General features: G+C 36.5%; 1 protein-coding gene across 4 annotated transcripts in view; it reads left to right on the plus strand.

The window, feature by feature from the left end:
* inpp5f (inositol polyphosphate-5-phosphatase F) overlaps positions 1–16,689 on the plus strand; it is an 84,576-nt gene that overhangs the window by 29,419 nt on the left and 38,468 nt on the right. The gene's annotated exons all lie outside the window — the stretch shown is intronic.

Here is a 16,689-nt window from a genome sequence, read left to right on the forward strand (position 1 = left end):
TTTTAGCTGGGTATATCAGTCTTACACTGTTGAAGTAAATTTCATTAACACATTGCTGACTTTGCAAGTACAGTGAACTGGAGATAAAGGGCACAGTATTTGGATAACGACATTTCCATAAGTGGGGATGGTTAACGGAATTTAACGCAGTAGTTTATAATTATGTATAATTATGTTTGTTTTTGTTTCAGTTCTAGATTAGTGCTGTTCATTTAGGAAATGAGGTTAGCTGCCAAGCTCCTGTAAGAAAAGAGTAATGCTCGTCTTTTGCCATGCTTAATTAAACAATTCTGAAGCTGATTCTTTGCCAGAATGTAATTTCTGGCACGCAGAACTACATTGCATGCAGGATCTTTCAGAGTATTAGAGCTGACATTAGAACAAATTTTGCTGGAATAATAGGTGAAGGCGTCCCAATGAGTTACCACTTTCTTTTTGGATTCAAGCAAATTGCCAAGAGCGGACAGTGAGTGATGCTGTGAAGACCTTGATGGTTTCAATTTACTTGTGGTTGAGTTCTCTACAGTAATGATCTGTAGGTATCCATTTTACCTGCATTCATATACATTTAGTATTCATCTGCTTAGGTTTGCTAATGACTGTATGTGCAGAGACCTCTGTAAATTACAGTACATATTGTTTTTTGAACATCTTTTCTGCTAATATTGTAATATTATTCAAAAGGTAATAAGGCAAAACTAGTTATAAGATGTATTAATATTATTTCTTGCAATTATTTACCACTTTCTTTCTCTTAGAGTCTTAAAGTACCTTATAAAAAAAGAAAAAAGTGAGCCTGGTCAGTACTGGAAAAGGAGACTTACAGAACAAATACAGTAGCTTCAGCAAGTGGTGTTGCTGGACTATGGAGCTTGGTCTGGTTTCTGAACTAGAATTTCCAAAACCAGTGCTTATACTATATGTGGTAATGGGGACATTAAATAGTTGAAGGTGTCATTCTTTGAATAATGTGTGGAACCAAACCCTTGGCCTTTTCGTCATCCCATGCTGTGTGCAAGAGCAAAGGTGTTAACTCTGGTGCCTGGTTAAATTCCACTCTGGTCTGTCTAGAGGTTCCCATTAATTAAGTTGGTGAAGCAATTTCTTGCTTCACCTGATCTCCTATGTAGTGGCAAACCCAGATAGGTGCTGTACATCAGTGGTGGGTGAAATGACTCCCTCTATATCCATGTACAAAACTCATTGGGAAGATGGAAAGTGCCATATAAATGCAATTACCTAGTATTAATTAGGAAATAAAGACATTTCTGAGACAGCATTATTTATTGGAAATGAAAAAACATGACAAAGATATTATCAAAACGATAATATGTTTTCATTTTATATTGTCTTCTTGCTTGCATGCTGGATCTAAAACAAAAACTACTTCTATGAGCGTTCTTAATGCACTACAACCATACCAGTACAAAAATTAAAATTACTCTAATTCATTCAGATTTAAAATATATTATTTGAGCTTCTTAACTAAAGGCATTTAAAAGGTGGACAGAGATTAAGTATTAAATGCTAATTTTGAGATTTTATAACTTCTTATAAATATGACAGATTGCAGGTTTGTGCTCAAAGTGGTGTGGTGGGAATTTTCACTGAATTAAATGGTTTAATTAAATATGTGTTTCATTCTTCTGTCATGCAGTAAAATACAGGTAGTTGACAGAAAGGTACTGTATGAAAGGTGACTTGATGGAAGACTTCAGAAAAGATAAATTGGCTATGCAAGGTATTTTACATTTGAAAATATACTACAAATTATAAATCACAGTGGATGCATCATTGAGGTTCAATATAAGGACTTTCCACATAAAAGCTGCCAAGGTGATTTATACAGGGTATGTTGTGAGTCTTGAATAATGTGCTATTGGTATTCTGCTTTTAGACTATAATTATTTTAAAATATTAAACCTTTCCCCTTTGTAAAACTGATATAGAAAGAGAAAGACAGTCATCCAAGAGCATTCTTTGGCATTGTCTTTCAGAACCACGTCACTCTTTTGCCCTCTTTAGCCACATAATCAGACTTTAAATTGTTATCTGGATGCATTTCCATTAGTCTTGAGAAACTTTCTGAAACGTTTTGGGGTTCTCTTTGATGAAATAGATACACAGTGAACATAGACGTGTTTTTCTATCAGCCCATCAATTTTCTAGCTGCCTCATCCAGTACAGGGTAGCAGGGCACCCGGAACCTATCCCACCAAGCAGTAGGTGCAAAGCGGGATACTGTACCCACTGGACTGGATGCCAATCCATTGCAAGGCACACAGACAGTCATACTCGCACCAGGGTCAGTTTTTCCAGAAGCCACCTAACCTATTAGTATGTCTTTGGACTGGGAGGAAACTGGAGCATCTAGAGGAAATCTGTGCAAATGTGGGGAGAACATACAAACTCCACACAGATAGCAGCCCAGGCCTGGAATTTAACCCAGGGCCTCAGTGCTGAGAAGCAGCAATGCTAACCACTGCACAACCTTGCTGTCCTATGTTTTTCCATACAGAGCAAATATAAGATAGCTTTATTATAGTACATACTCATACATATGTTATTGGAGATAATTGCTATGTAATAAAACATATTGCAGTCTATGAAGAAATGTAATTTAATGTTCTTTTATTGGACTCTTTGTCGGCTTACACTCATGAGTGGTTTATCTTATTTATGGGAAGATCAGAGATGCTATACAGTATATTTCCCATTCTCTAGACACAATTTTGTTTTTTCTGCACAAAACAGAATTGAAAAGAATCTTATTCGTTTTATTGTGTGACTTTCAAAATATTAAATATCAAAATCTACCTTTTGGGAACACGGGGATCAAATTGATTTAGCAAGTAAAAGTGATTTCATTCTGTTAGAGAGAGAGATGTTATTGTGATTTTTACCTGTCTGATAGAAATGTTAGGTGTCCTAAATTGATCAATGAAATTGTGGTTAAACTGATTCTAGAAAAGTTCGAGACAAATTAGCAGAGATGATACTGATTCACATCCCAGGTTCATTAATGGTGTGCTTTTGAAAAGGTTTTCATGATACACGTGCACAGAATTTAAAGTTAATTCCTGTTAGGATGGAAGTGATTGAAGTGTTCTTTTGTTGAACGATGACTCCTCTCGTCTCCTATCAGTTCAGCAGAGATGCATCTGGTTGACTGTTCCTATGGTAGCTTAAAAATAAGTTTGCCAAAATGGTGGCAACTTTGCATGCCCATACCTGAAACTGATCCTGTGTCTTGATGTTATTTACACAGAGATTTCCTAAGTGTCAGGGCATGTGAAACATACATGATACACTGATCCAGAATTCTGTCCTGCCTTACTTTCCTGTTTTGCCTTCTGAGAGGTCTCCTGCATGTTGTAGGGATGGGAAGTCTTGGCTACATCAACATTCTTAGAGAGTTATTGTGCTACCTTAAAATAAAAGCATGTGATAGTCAGTAAGCCTCTTCTAAGAAACCTATAAAATAAATCTTGACGTATACAGTATAAGTTTTAGTATGTACTGTATATAACTGGTTATTTGTTTGATTTGTCTTGCTTTTTGTGACTTCATTTTAAATAAACAAAAACAATTTACAGTAGTTTTGTAGAAATAGTTTCCTATATTTTTATGATATCTTAGATTTCAGAATTGTATACATCAGAAATGTATTAAAGAAAACTATTTGTGTTCTATCAAGCAATGATCCATATGCAGAGTCACTTGAGAAAGCAGTATATGACACTTCTTTTATTACATTATCAGTCAGTTTTCAAATGGCTGTGAAGAATAATCTGCTGGTTTTCCCAGAGTGAGGCAAAATTAGAAAATGTGGTTACATTGTGCAGCTGCTAGTGTAGGAGGTGGGAGAGCACATCAGAGTAAGTCACTCTGCTGACTAAGTGTTAGTACAGCTCATATTTGACGTGTTCTATTATGCCTTGCAGACTGCAAAGTAATAACTTTCTTATTCTGGGTTAATGAAAATGGCTATGCTTGTAATTTTGCAGAATTTAAAATGTGTGCATACACTGCTGCAATTTCTCAATTTAATGTGTTTTTATTATTTTTTGAGGCAAAAATATAGGATGGTACTGTACTTGAATTTCAGTCTAAGTTGATATGCTGGTCAGTACATTAGTCTTTTCTAGATTTGATTACTGCAATGCCTTACACCCTGCAACTTGCTGGGGTATCTAAATCCACACTGAACACATTTCAGTATGTTCTGAATTCAGGAGCCAGAATCCTGACCAGGTCCTGGAGCCCTTGCACTGCGCTGGCTTCATATCCGGTTTTGTGTCAACGTCAGAATCCTCATGCTTACCTATGGTTATAAAGCTCTACATGGCTTGGTACGGTACCTTTCTGACTTCCTACTCTCCAGCCTGCAACCTTCATTTGTCTGATTCTGGCTTCCTCTTTGTCCCCCAGGCTCGCTCACACTCTGTGGGTGACAGGGCCTTCTCTCGTTATGGCACAAAGCTGTGGAATCCTTTCCCAAAGGGTATTGGATAGTCACTTACCCTTATTATATTGCTTGAATGGTTTATAATGGACGACATGGCATTTATATTGGAGGCCAGCTAGATCAAGTACTGTATTGACTATGTTGATGTCGTTTGGAGAAGTTCAGCAACTTGTTCCAAGTTGTTTGGAAGACACCTTCTGTCCATATTCTTATCTTCATATTGAATTTGTCTGTCATCAGTATGGTTATGGAAAGGGAGGTGTACTGGGATGGGGGGGGTGGGGTGAGGTGCTGAATCTAGGGTCCATCCCGGCCTAATAAAAGTTTGAAATGTGGGAGTGCTTATTCTGCATAGATGGCATCGATGTTCATCTACAAACTGCTGCTCTCTGCAGGAAGGTACAGTAACTGCCATAAGAACGGAAAAGATTCCAATTGACAGGGGGCCATTTGGCACATCCATCTTGTTTGGTTGTCAGTAGCTACAGTAATTGATCCAAAGAGCTCATCTAGCCATTTCTTGAAGGAAGTGATGCTATTGGCTTATAAAAACATGACTACAGTAAGTAGTTTGTTCCAGACTCCCACAACCCTTTATTCAATGAAGCTGAAATGCGCTTCACCTTGGTTTCCATTTGTGTGAAGAAATCCATCAGGTCAACTTTGTCATTGCCTTTTAAATGCTTGAATCAGGTCTCGTAGTTCTTTTATTTCTGTGAAAGACTACAAAAAGTAAGCCTGTCAAAATTTGACATTCCTTTGTGCATGGCAGCGTACCTGGTCTAATTCTAGAGCAGTGTAGTAACAGACAAGTAAGTTCTAGAACCCGAGATGACGTTTGAGTAACTGAGTTTATTGCATGCAAGGAACAATAAGACCAAAGTATTGTTTGAAATATAGATGCAAAACTTCCAGCTTATATAGCAAATTTCACCTGCTACGGACGCACATTGTAACCATAGTAATGGGGGGCCCTCTATGTTTGGACATTCCCAAGACCTTGAACACTTTTGATGGTCGGTTTTATCTTTCCTTAGTTAGGGGGGGTCTTTATCTTGCACTTGGAATTTCATATCAATTAACTCCCATCCCACCATAACTCCAAGGTGCCTAAGCATGGAATGTCTTGTGTTACAAGAAGTCTTTGTGCAGAAAGAAATCAGTTAACCCCTTTTTCACATCTTATATCCTTCTTCAGCAGCAATCATTTTTGTATTGTATTGACCAAAATTGTATACAGTAAGTTATTAATTTGTTGAACAATCACAATGTAACATTCTTTGATGATAACTTCTATGCTTTTAATTATGTCTTTTGAAGATGTTTGCATGTTTTGTTTCTCTGTATTGTCTTGATGAAAAAGATGTCCATAAACATCTAAATCTTTTTCATAGCTAGTATCTTCACATTTGGTGTTTCCCATTTTATGACTAGTTTTTTTGCTACAAGCATGTAACACTCTGCACTTTTATAGTGTATATTTGAATCCCATCTGTTTACCTTGAATTTCATCTAAATCTTTTTAAGTTTCCGTTGCATATCCTAATATTTACAATTCCTCCTGCCTCTGTATCAACCTTTGATGCAAAATATATCCGTTTATTCACTGTACCAGATTATAGATGGTTGGTACAAACCTGGAAGAACAATGGCCCTAATCTAGATCTGGGCATTCACCCCTTAGCTTATACAGTAGTTTATGATTTTATAGTTGATATGGATGGAAGCTACATCAGCAGTTTCCTAGTCAAGGGTTTTGCCAATCTTGCTGGACAGCTAGGAGAGTTTTGCTAATGGCCTATGATTTCCATCTCTATTTTTTAAGTACAATTGGCAGAATACCTACAGACCCTGGAGATCTGTGTATCTGTGTATCTTAAGTTCTTCTAGTACCACTAACACTTCTGCTCTTCTGTCTGAATGATATTTAATACAGAGCTTTGTTTACTCAGCCTGAGGCATGTTGTCCGTTTCTTCCTTTGTAAGCACTTTTAGTTAACTGTTAATTTAATAATCCCTTATTTTCCTTTTCATTTCCAGTTTTTATCTCTAAAATGCTTTATTTTATCCTTTGCTGGTCTTTTGCTTCAGGAATCTGAACAAAATATTTAAGCCTCAGTTGCAGTGTTCTTTTCTGTCTCTTGCCTGGCCTTCCTATCGTCCCTTTTTATCTTAACTTCTCATTTGTTATACTAAGTTTCATTTATTTTTTAAATGTTGTAATGTTTTCTTCTTCTTTCTTTTAACTGTCTGGGCCACCGTTTCTTGTCTTGGATTTGATTACTCTTAAGATGGATTTTTTATGTGTTTTAAGTTACATCTTTAAGCTGTTGCCATGCATTGTCTACTTATTCGATATGTATCCTACCCTATATAGTGACTGTTGAACTTTTTCTTGTTCCATATTAGCTTGCGTTCCTGAATTTGGGAACTTTTATTTTGGATACAACTGTACATGTTCAATTTCAAAATAAATAATGAACACAGTTCCCTAATGCTTCTCTCACTTCTGTTTTCCTCAATCTGTCATGTTTTTTACAGAATGCAGATCAATACATGCATTCCGTTCTGACAAACTGAGTTAGGAAGTAATCATTAGCCATGTCTCTCATGGCTTCAATTTCAGGTACTGACATCTTTGGTGTATCTTGATAATACTTTTGTGGAAACTTAAAATCCCCCACAGTAAGGACTTCTTCCTTTACATATACTTGCAAAAGTATTCAGATGCACATTTTGTTTCTTTAAAGCTTGTATGGCTTTTGAAGTAGCAATTAATATTTCTCAATGTTTTTTCCACAACCTGATACACATATTCAGTGCAAAAAAAATGAAGATTGATTATAGAAAAATGTAAAAGTTCTGATTGCATAACTATATCAAACATGTCTGTGGTAGTGAATTTAAATTCATTTAGGTGCAATAAATTACCTTAATGAACTACTCCATTAGCTTGGTAGCCTTTGTCTGTGGGAGTGGTGAGACTGGAGAAAATATCCATGGGTCAGCAATATCCCAGTCACTCGAAAAAGAGGGCTTGTATGGAACTATAAAAAAACATCCCGTATGGAGTTGGCAACAAAGCACTTTAGTGATACTGGAAACAAGGCAAAAGATGTTGTGGTCAGACAAGACAACATTGGAACTTTTTGGTCTAAATGGGGCCGGCATGGTAGTTGAGAGGGTAGCATTGTTGCCTCGCAGTTCTGGGGCCCTGGGTTGAATTCCTGGGGTGCTATGTGCATGGATTTTGTGTGTTCTCCCCTTGTTCACATGCCTTTCTTTTGGAACTCTGGTTTCCTCCTACAGCCAAAAGACATACTGGTAGGTTAAATGGCTTCTGAGAAAATTGACCCGAGTGTGAGTGCGAGCTTGTTTGTGTCTGAATATTCCCTGTTATGGACTGGTTTCCCATCTCGGGTATATCATGCCTTGTCAGCATAGGCTCTGGCTCTCCTGCGACTGTATTCATAAAGTGGTTAGAAAGTGGATGGCTAGTCTAGATGGAAAGTGTTACAACTGACACAAATTCAACTCGGTAAATCACTTGGTTCTCATCACTGAATGTTCTTTTTGAACTATAATGCCACACATCCATCTGTTCTCCATCTTAAGGATACAGCATATCCACCACTGTTGTATTTATCACCATCACTCTCTGTTAGCCATGTTTCAGTGATTTCAATTTACATTGTAATTGCTTGTTAATGCAAGAATTTCTCTTGCTTGTAATTTGTTCACAACACTTCTGGCATTTAGGCATTATGTGGTCCTTGGACATTTTGTTTTTCCTCCTGGAGTTTGCATTTTGGATCTATTTTGTTTGGATTCTCTTCTTTTCTGTCTTAGTTTAAATGCGAAATGCAGAAAGAGAAACCTATATTTCTTTGTAGGTTCTTGCCCCAAGCTGATAGTCTTTTTTGAGAACTTCTTTTCAGGCTCTTTAAATATTTTACGTAATGGAAGAGTGCTGTTCATGCCAGTGTTGTTTGTCTCAATGTGAACAACTGGGTCTTTGCCTGCATTTTGTAGAAGCCAACCTACCCTGAAGACAAGGCTGGCCTGCAAAATGCCTTCGAGACAGAGTACTGTCTTTTATTACTTGGGGTCCTTGGCTTTTACTTCCTAAAAAGTTTTTTTTTAAGAATATAATCTTCAGCAGCAACTATTTCTCTTTTTTGCCTTTTATGGTGGCACTGGCACTGCTTGAAGTTGTTTGGACTCATGTCCAAACTTCAGAATCTGTTTTAATTGTGTTCTGGCAGCTGCTCCCCGGAGCTTCCAAGTCTTCATGTTTCCATGTCCTGGATTGAAGCACAACTGATTGATGTGAAAGTAAAGTGGTATTAAGGCTAGGCAGCTGTAATTTTCAATCAAACTACCTGGGAGCAGCTTCTTTCAGCTTCCCATTGCTGTAGCTCTGATTATTCGCACACTTCTATGAACTTGTGATTTTGATAGTTCCTCTATTTCTTGGTATTCTCTCAGTTCCTGTAGTTTAACTTCCAGTTCGTTCACTTATAATAATAATGTTTCTTAGCCCTATACAATTTCTTGCATTAGGAATTTGTCTTTTCGCATACCCCAGCTTTTCTCCATGGAGACACAGACACACAGACAGGGAGAGAAGCTTGGGGTCAGAGCGCAGGGTCTGCCATTGTACAGCGCCCCTGGAGCAGTTAGGGTTAAGAGCCTTGCTCAGGGACCCAACAGAGTAGGATTTCTCTGCCAGCCGCGGGATTCGAACCAGCAACCTTCCAGTCACAGGCGCAGATCCTTAGCCACAGAGCCACCGCTCCGCCCCAGGGAGGAACTGGAGGGCTGGATTTTGGATTTTGAGGCAGGTTTTTCTTTTCATGTAGGAATTCCTCTATGACAGTCCGCATGTTGCATAAAGTTTTACAAGGAGGAACTGGATTTTGAGGCAGGTTTTTCTTTTCATGTATGAATTCCTCTATGACAGTCCGCATTTTGCATAAAGTCATGAACTTTAGTTAAATTGGGTGGTTTAAAATAATTTATTTTTTATTCAAGTGTATAACGTTTGTTGCCACACAGACACAAAGAAATCTATTTTTTTTGGTGACTAGAAATAAACCAGCTCTTGATCCAATGCTGCTGAAAAGTAAACAGACTATCATGCATGCATTACTGCACAGCTTTGAAAGCAAGTCAGGTTGCTAAGGTTTCTGTAGTCTTCGACTGCCTGCTTTCTGGGTGATTGGACCAGCCAGCTTCACCAGAGCCTTGTTAGCTGGCATGGCTCAGAGTAAATCCAGAGCTTTATGGCTCCCATAACAGACTGGAGAATGAACCCTCCACCATATTTCACCTGCACAGCAATCCCCTAGCTTGCCTGTTTCTACATCCAGTGGTGAGGACAGGAGGGCTGAACCTCTGGGATCAATTGTGATGTACACTCTACAAGTCTTTTTAATTTGTTTTCGTCTAGGTGTCTTTTCTCGTCTTAACATCTAGAGATTTCAGAGATGTGCCGAGCCGGGGCCTGGACTTCCTCTGAAATATTTCTGCAGTAATTAGCTCCTGTGGGTCCACTTAGACTGACTTCACTGACTAGTCCGCTGCACTTACTTGAAAAATTCTATTACACAGGCCTGCGTTCCTCTGCAAGACTGCCTTTGACTAATGACAGCATTAGCATAATAGGTAAAGTAAAGAATGTGTGAATGTTTACTTTTTTGTTTAGTATTTAATTGCTTTTAACATAGTTCTTGTCAGGAGAGCTAAATTCTCAATCATTTGATATGCCTTAGGATATAAATCCCTGAATCTAAACAGTGGAAGGTTATTTTTAACAGCACTCTGATCAATAGGTTGTTTTTTTATTTTTACTTAATTATGTTATTGTTTTTTCTTTAATGGAGTGCTTTTTTTACCTAGTCCTAGGGCTTTACAGGGAATCTTTTTTCATGGACTATAGTAACATGCAATAGGAGCGTTACAAATTACCTTATTGTGCAAGTATAACAAAACAAGTGATCAGTTTCAAAATAAAATTGGAAAACTACGATATGTATTGCACATTACAAAACCTACAGTATGCATTTGCTGAAAGCGGTGTTTGTAAGGTACTTTACAATACAGCAGGCACAGGATATCTATATAGAACTGATAATAATGATGATGATGGAGCAGTAATGTGAGAATAATTTTGAAGAGTAAATGTCTAAACTCCCATTTCTCTCTTCTGCATTCATAGTTCTTTCTGTTTTCAGAAAACTTTCTGTATATACTGCAAGTCTGTTTTCTTTCCTATTAGAGTTGTGAAAACAATGAAGAGTTTTTTTTTACTGTTATTACAAAACCTGCATTGAAATGAAACTTGGAGGTACCATAAATGTATGTGAACATTTCTGGTCTTACAGCTGAAAAATCTGAGCTTACTGGAAGACAGAAATTAAATGCGTAATACAATATATTGCATGGCCCTGGGGAATGATAAAAATAAAGATGTACTAAAATGAAGTGACCTTGAATGCTTCCCTTTTTGCCTCTGGGAAATCAGTTTAGATGTTATGTTCCATGCCTTATATTGACAATGAATTTGGTCTTATTTGTAAGCAGTTTTTTCTGATCTTTAACACGATTTTCTCACAAACTTTTTTGGGTTTTGTTTTTTTTAGAATTTTCTTTTGTATTTTAATCCATCCCGTTACTGTATCCCGTTACCCTTTACCATATAGGCTTAACAGATCCTTGAAGCTTTAATTAAATAAAATTTAAAATACTGTGAGTTGTCTATAGACCTCAGATGCCTGTCCATCTGTTTCTCTCTATTTAGAATAAGCACATAGTAAAATATCCTTTTGAAATTGTGGGATAAATCCCACCTCCAGCCTGGCCTACAAATGCTGATATGCCTTTTCTAAATACCATGCAGCACGCTAGGGATCAGATTACTCAATAAAATGTTTTTTTTTATGTGCTCTAGATATTAGTGGCCTACAGATGTAGCCACACAGAAAACAAGCAATAAATAATAAAGAATAAAGAAATAATAAAACTGCTGCGGCTTGAATGCATCTTGTTGATTTCTCAAGGACCTATTAATTGTTTTTGTATTTTATATGTAATAGGTTTTTTTAAGACCTTGCAGAGAGAAGACATTCCTTTTATTTTGTTTCTGTGAGCACATAAAATGTTGACAAGGAGCAGGACTGTGCTCTTGAACATTGCAAAGTCAGTTTGTTAAAACAACTACCTGAGAGCGAGGAAATATTTAACTTCATTTTAATATATTCAAGCTGAAGACACTGACAGACCTGCAGCCTGTGAGAAGTGGAATGCACCCAGCCCCACGTACTCTATTTAGAAGAAACCATCTGTAAAAAAGGGGAAATGGTCAAACACATTTCTTTAGGTGGAGCTATGTTCTTGAGACACAGGAAGAACCCCTTTAAAAGACAAACACCTTTTACATCGAGGTTTCCAGAAGGTTGTTTGTTCAGTGTGGAGCTGGGAAGAGCAGCAGGAAATAAATCATTTTTTTGCACCATGCCAATAATGAGATATTTGGGCTGTGGTGGATGTGTTTTCTCGTACAGAGAACACTGTTGCTTTTGTACAATGACTTGCATGTATGCTAAAATAGCCACATAGTTCATGCTTTATTTTGTATTGTATGGAGGACATGATCCTTTTGTCACTTAGTTGTTTTGCAATAGTGGGAATGCAGTTTTTGTTTTCTAAGAGTGGATGTTTCAAAAGAGAAAGATGTCCTTGGCAGTGCTTTATGGTTTTTTTCCTGTCATATGTGTGATAGTATGTTTGTGAAGACGTTGAGTTTCTAGGCTATTCTAGGCTATTATACCTCTAGGCAGGCCATATCTTAAGAAAACCTAGCACACAGGGGTTCATATTTGCCATAGGATCTTTAATGACCAAGTATTTCAGGTTATCTGAAGGATGGCATCTCTTACAGTACCCGTTCTAAAGCTTCAGCTTGGAAATTCTTGTCTGTTTACTGTTGCAGCATACTATACAACTTAATTATTCTGTTCACAGAATATTGATGTAAACATTTGTTGTTTTTGAAGAAATTTTGCAAAGGAATATATAACATTTTATCATGGTTCAACAAACACCTTTCTTTTGTTCATGACCCAGGTTATACACAGATCACCACCAGCCTATTTTGGGAAGGTAGCACTAGTTCCCCACAACAAGTGATTGTGTCATTGTCATGGCAACTGTCATAAAACAAGGAGGGGCTCTAAAGATTGTAAAGCCATTTTGTGGTGAAGAAGGAAAAAGAAAGTGTCTTATAAGAACTGATAGTGATAATGAAAATGTTTGTAATGTGTCCCATTTCAGAATGATGAAATTGTAACATTTATGGCTTATATGCTTGGAAGAGACAGGTCCCATAAGGCATTGCTTTTCATTCAGCAAAGGGAGGGAAGCTGTCATATTATTGACATATGGTTACTTTAGTCTCTTTTAAAAATAGTTATGCTTTAACAGCTGTTGGCTGTAGTCATTTGTCATAGTGTATGATTTTTCAAAAGCTGCCAGTGCAGGAAAACCAAAGTACATTTATTCTTGATGGATATTCCGTTGGCAGCACAACAGTTTTCATTCCACTAGATATGACTAATTATAGTACATTTTCTTCAAAATATAAGGTGTAAAATCAAGAGAACTGATACCAAACCACTTTTTTTATTAGTAAACAATTTCCGCGTTTAGAGATATTGATTGCTTTCTTTTCACCTCCGTCTTTTCACCTCGGTGTTTTCACTTCAGTTATAGGAATTATAGGGCTTTTAACTAGACTGAAGCTTTACTCATAATACAGACTTCAATTTTCCCTTTCAATACTTAATCCTACAAACCAATACCTTGTATACTCTTCTGGTTTACCTCTAGGTTCACACAATGTAAGAAACAAGAAAAATGTTTGACCTTTTCCTTCACTGAATAAATATACAGCATGTATATTTATTACTTGTAAAAATCTTCAAATTTCTGTGCAACATTGTTCATCATCCTTCACCAAGAAATTGGAGTATTGATTAGAATAGTGTATGACAAAGCTGGATATTTTTATCATCTTGTTTTGATATTGGGTCTGAACACTTTCCTAAATTCCTTTTAGATTCATTATTTTACTTAGCATCCTTTATAAAGGATGGGATGAAATATGAGTGCCCCTGGTTTTGCAAATTGTTATTGAATGCATGGATTTTTGTTGGTTATAGATTATACTAGGTATTCTAAGTTTTTTAACCTGTATAAATTATTTGATTACTGTCAAAACTAAACAAGTTTTTATGTTCTGTACAGGACATTTACCTATGTCCTTTTTTTACATTTACATTACCTACAGTAATTACATTTACATTACCTACAGTAAATATAATTTTGATAATAAGTGAGTCTCACTTGCTTTATGTAACTATTAATGGGTTCAGAGTGTATATAGTGTAAGATCAATAGAAATAAATCCCTTTTTTCTATAGATTGATATACCACCCATCCAAGTGTTTTTGTGGTGTCAAATTTATTTTTAAGCAAGGATAAAAGGCTTACAAAAATGTCTCCTGAAATCTGAGTACAGTATCAGTGTTTCTGAAACAAACTGACACCATCTGAACGGCATTATAAACCTGTACATACTGTAATTTTAAAATAATGCAGAAGACCACTGTAGGATCATGCAACAGTATCATGCTCCCCTTAATGTAGCCACATTAGTGGCCATAAATACAATGTTGTTTTGTTCTCTGTTAGGTGAATCGCTGGAGGAGGCACATTTGTAACAACAGATCAATGTCACACTGTCTGCAGCTCTTATTGATGTTACAGAGAGGCAGAGACTGTCAAATCATGGTAATTGTCTGAAGGAACAATCATATTCGGTACAGCCACACATCCTGTTATTTGAAATTATAGGTATAATGTGTGTTAATTAATTGAAATATCCTTAATATGCATCTAAATTATACCTCACGAACTGTGATCCATCTGTCATCTGGAGGGCGTATAACTGATGTTGACTCTTCCTACTCTGTTATTTCTTATGATCTACAGGGCCAATATGTTGTTGCTGGAACAATGCTGGAACCATGGAGATGGTTTTTAGACTAGTTGCTCTCCATATGGGGTAACCCAGAAAATCTTGCTTTAAACGTCTGAGAACTACATCACTGCTGGGTGATTTTGTGCCCTCTGGCTAGAGTTCAAAAATCTAAAAAGAACATCCTATCCACAGTCTTCACCTCTGTTAAGTCTGGATTGAAGTTGTTGACCTTTGAATCATAATGCTTACAGAACAAGCGGGGCAGTGCTATAATGATAGTTCTACATAGTCTCTCAATATATCAGTCCTTGTTTACAAAAAATGTACTATTAAGGAAAATAAACTGATTTAGTAGTTAGCCATTTTTATGATTGGCTTTTCATCTGGAACAATGTGTGAGTTAGCCACTCTACCTTATTGTAGTCTAAATCTTAGCAGTTTCCTGTGTAAAACTTTTCATCTCATTACTTTAAGTAAACACATTTTATGAAAAATAAGTTTTCATCTCTTCAATACTGTGTATAATTCGTTCTTTACTGTAAAAAAAATTTGTTCTTTAGTGTTCACAAACATTGTCATTGCCAGCTGTCCAAGTTGTCCAAGCATGAATTATGTTTATCCATCCACGTGAAGGAGCCAGAGCCTATCCCAGCAAGCATTAGGAGCAAGGCAGGATACACCCTGGATGGGACATCAGTCCATTGTAAGGCACACACAGACAAGGACATGCGCACACTCACACATGGGCAAATTTCCCCAAAATCCAGTTAACCTAACAGTATGTCTTTGGACTGTGGGAGGACACCCGAATACCTGGAAAAAACACAAGCAGGAATTGAACCCAGGGCTTCAGCACTGTGAGGCAATAATGCTAACCACTGCACCACCGTGCTACCTGAAAAATGTTTATGCATTTTAATTGCATTCATATTTTTCAAAGATTTTATGATTTTACTATTAAAAAAAGATACTCTTTTATCTTTTTTGCTAACTCAAAAATGTCTTTATGAAACTTTAATTATGATAAATCATTTCTTTCCAGTGACGGATGCATTTTTATATCTGCTAGTTGTTAAAATGTTTGTCCATGGTGGGAATCCTTCAGTACAAGGTGTAGTTACTGGAGTGTTTACTGAATCAGAGGAAACTACAGAGGCCCTTTTTGTTTTTTTAATTTTGTTTAATTCTGCTGGGGTATTCTACAGTAACTCAGTTTTATTTAGGTGTGACTAATCCTGAATGTGCAGTGATTCATTCAGGAACTTGGTGTTCAGAGTTTGGAAAATACAGTAGGCTGCTACTTTAATTTTAACTCTCCATTTCTTCCTCGATCATAACCTGTTTTTAACCTGGCTTGCACATATGAATTAACTTGCTTGCTTTAAGTATAGTATAGCATTAAATGCTATTCTACATTTTGGCCAGTGATTTTGTCTTATTTATATTTCCTTTAAAGACAGTTTTTATAGTATGACTGAGGCACTGAATGTGATAACGATTAGATACAGATCTAATCTCCAGACACTGTATGCCAATTGTTATCTTAATCTGTAGCCAAAATGGATTTTGCTTACATTCATTCAGAGGCTGGTTTCTCTCTCTTTCTAAATAAAACATATTTAGGTACACATTTAAAGCATAGCACATTTAACAAGGAACAAATTTAGTTAAAATTTAATCTTTCTAACTAAAGAATGCAGATTTAAAAAGTTTACCTACTTAACATTTAATAGCTCTCTGCAGAGCAAGATGACCTGTTGTTGACATTGTTTTAAGCACAATTTTTTCTCTTGAGATTTTTTTGTAATTATATGCCTTCACAAAAGAAGTCTACTCCAGTAATGACTGAGGCAGTCCTGCAAGACAGCAGGACATTAGTGGCCCAAAGAACAGAAGAATAATGCCACTTTGTTATAATTCAATATTCTATTATTCCTTTAATATTACTGTTATTCTTTCAAAAATAACATGTTAATCATGCTTGATACACTATTCTTTTAGGTTACAATATAATCCTTTTATGTTATAACCATAATATTATAAACCATAATTTTTAAATTCTTAAGGGTTTGAATTATTTCAAAACCATTAGGATTTTACTCTTTAGAACATCATACCCTGTGCTTTTGAGCAAGAGATTGTTGGTTTCCTTTAAAGTGTGCACAGGACAGTGGAGCAG

This window comes from Lepisosteus platostomus, chromosome 6 (assembly GCF_059453375.1).
Source record: "Lepisosteus platostomus isolate fLepPlt1 chromosome 6, fLepPlt1.hap1, whole genome shotgun sequence".
In the NCBI taxonomy this organism is placed as follows: Eukaryota; Metazoa; Chordata; class Actinopteri; order Semionotiformes; family Lepisosteidae; genus Lepisosteus; species Lepisosteus platostomus.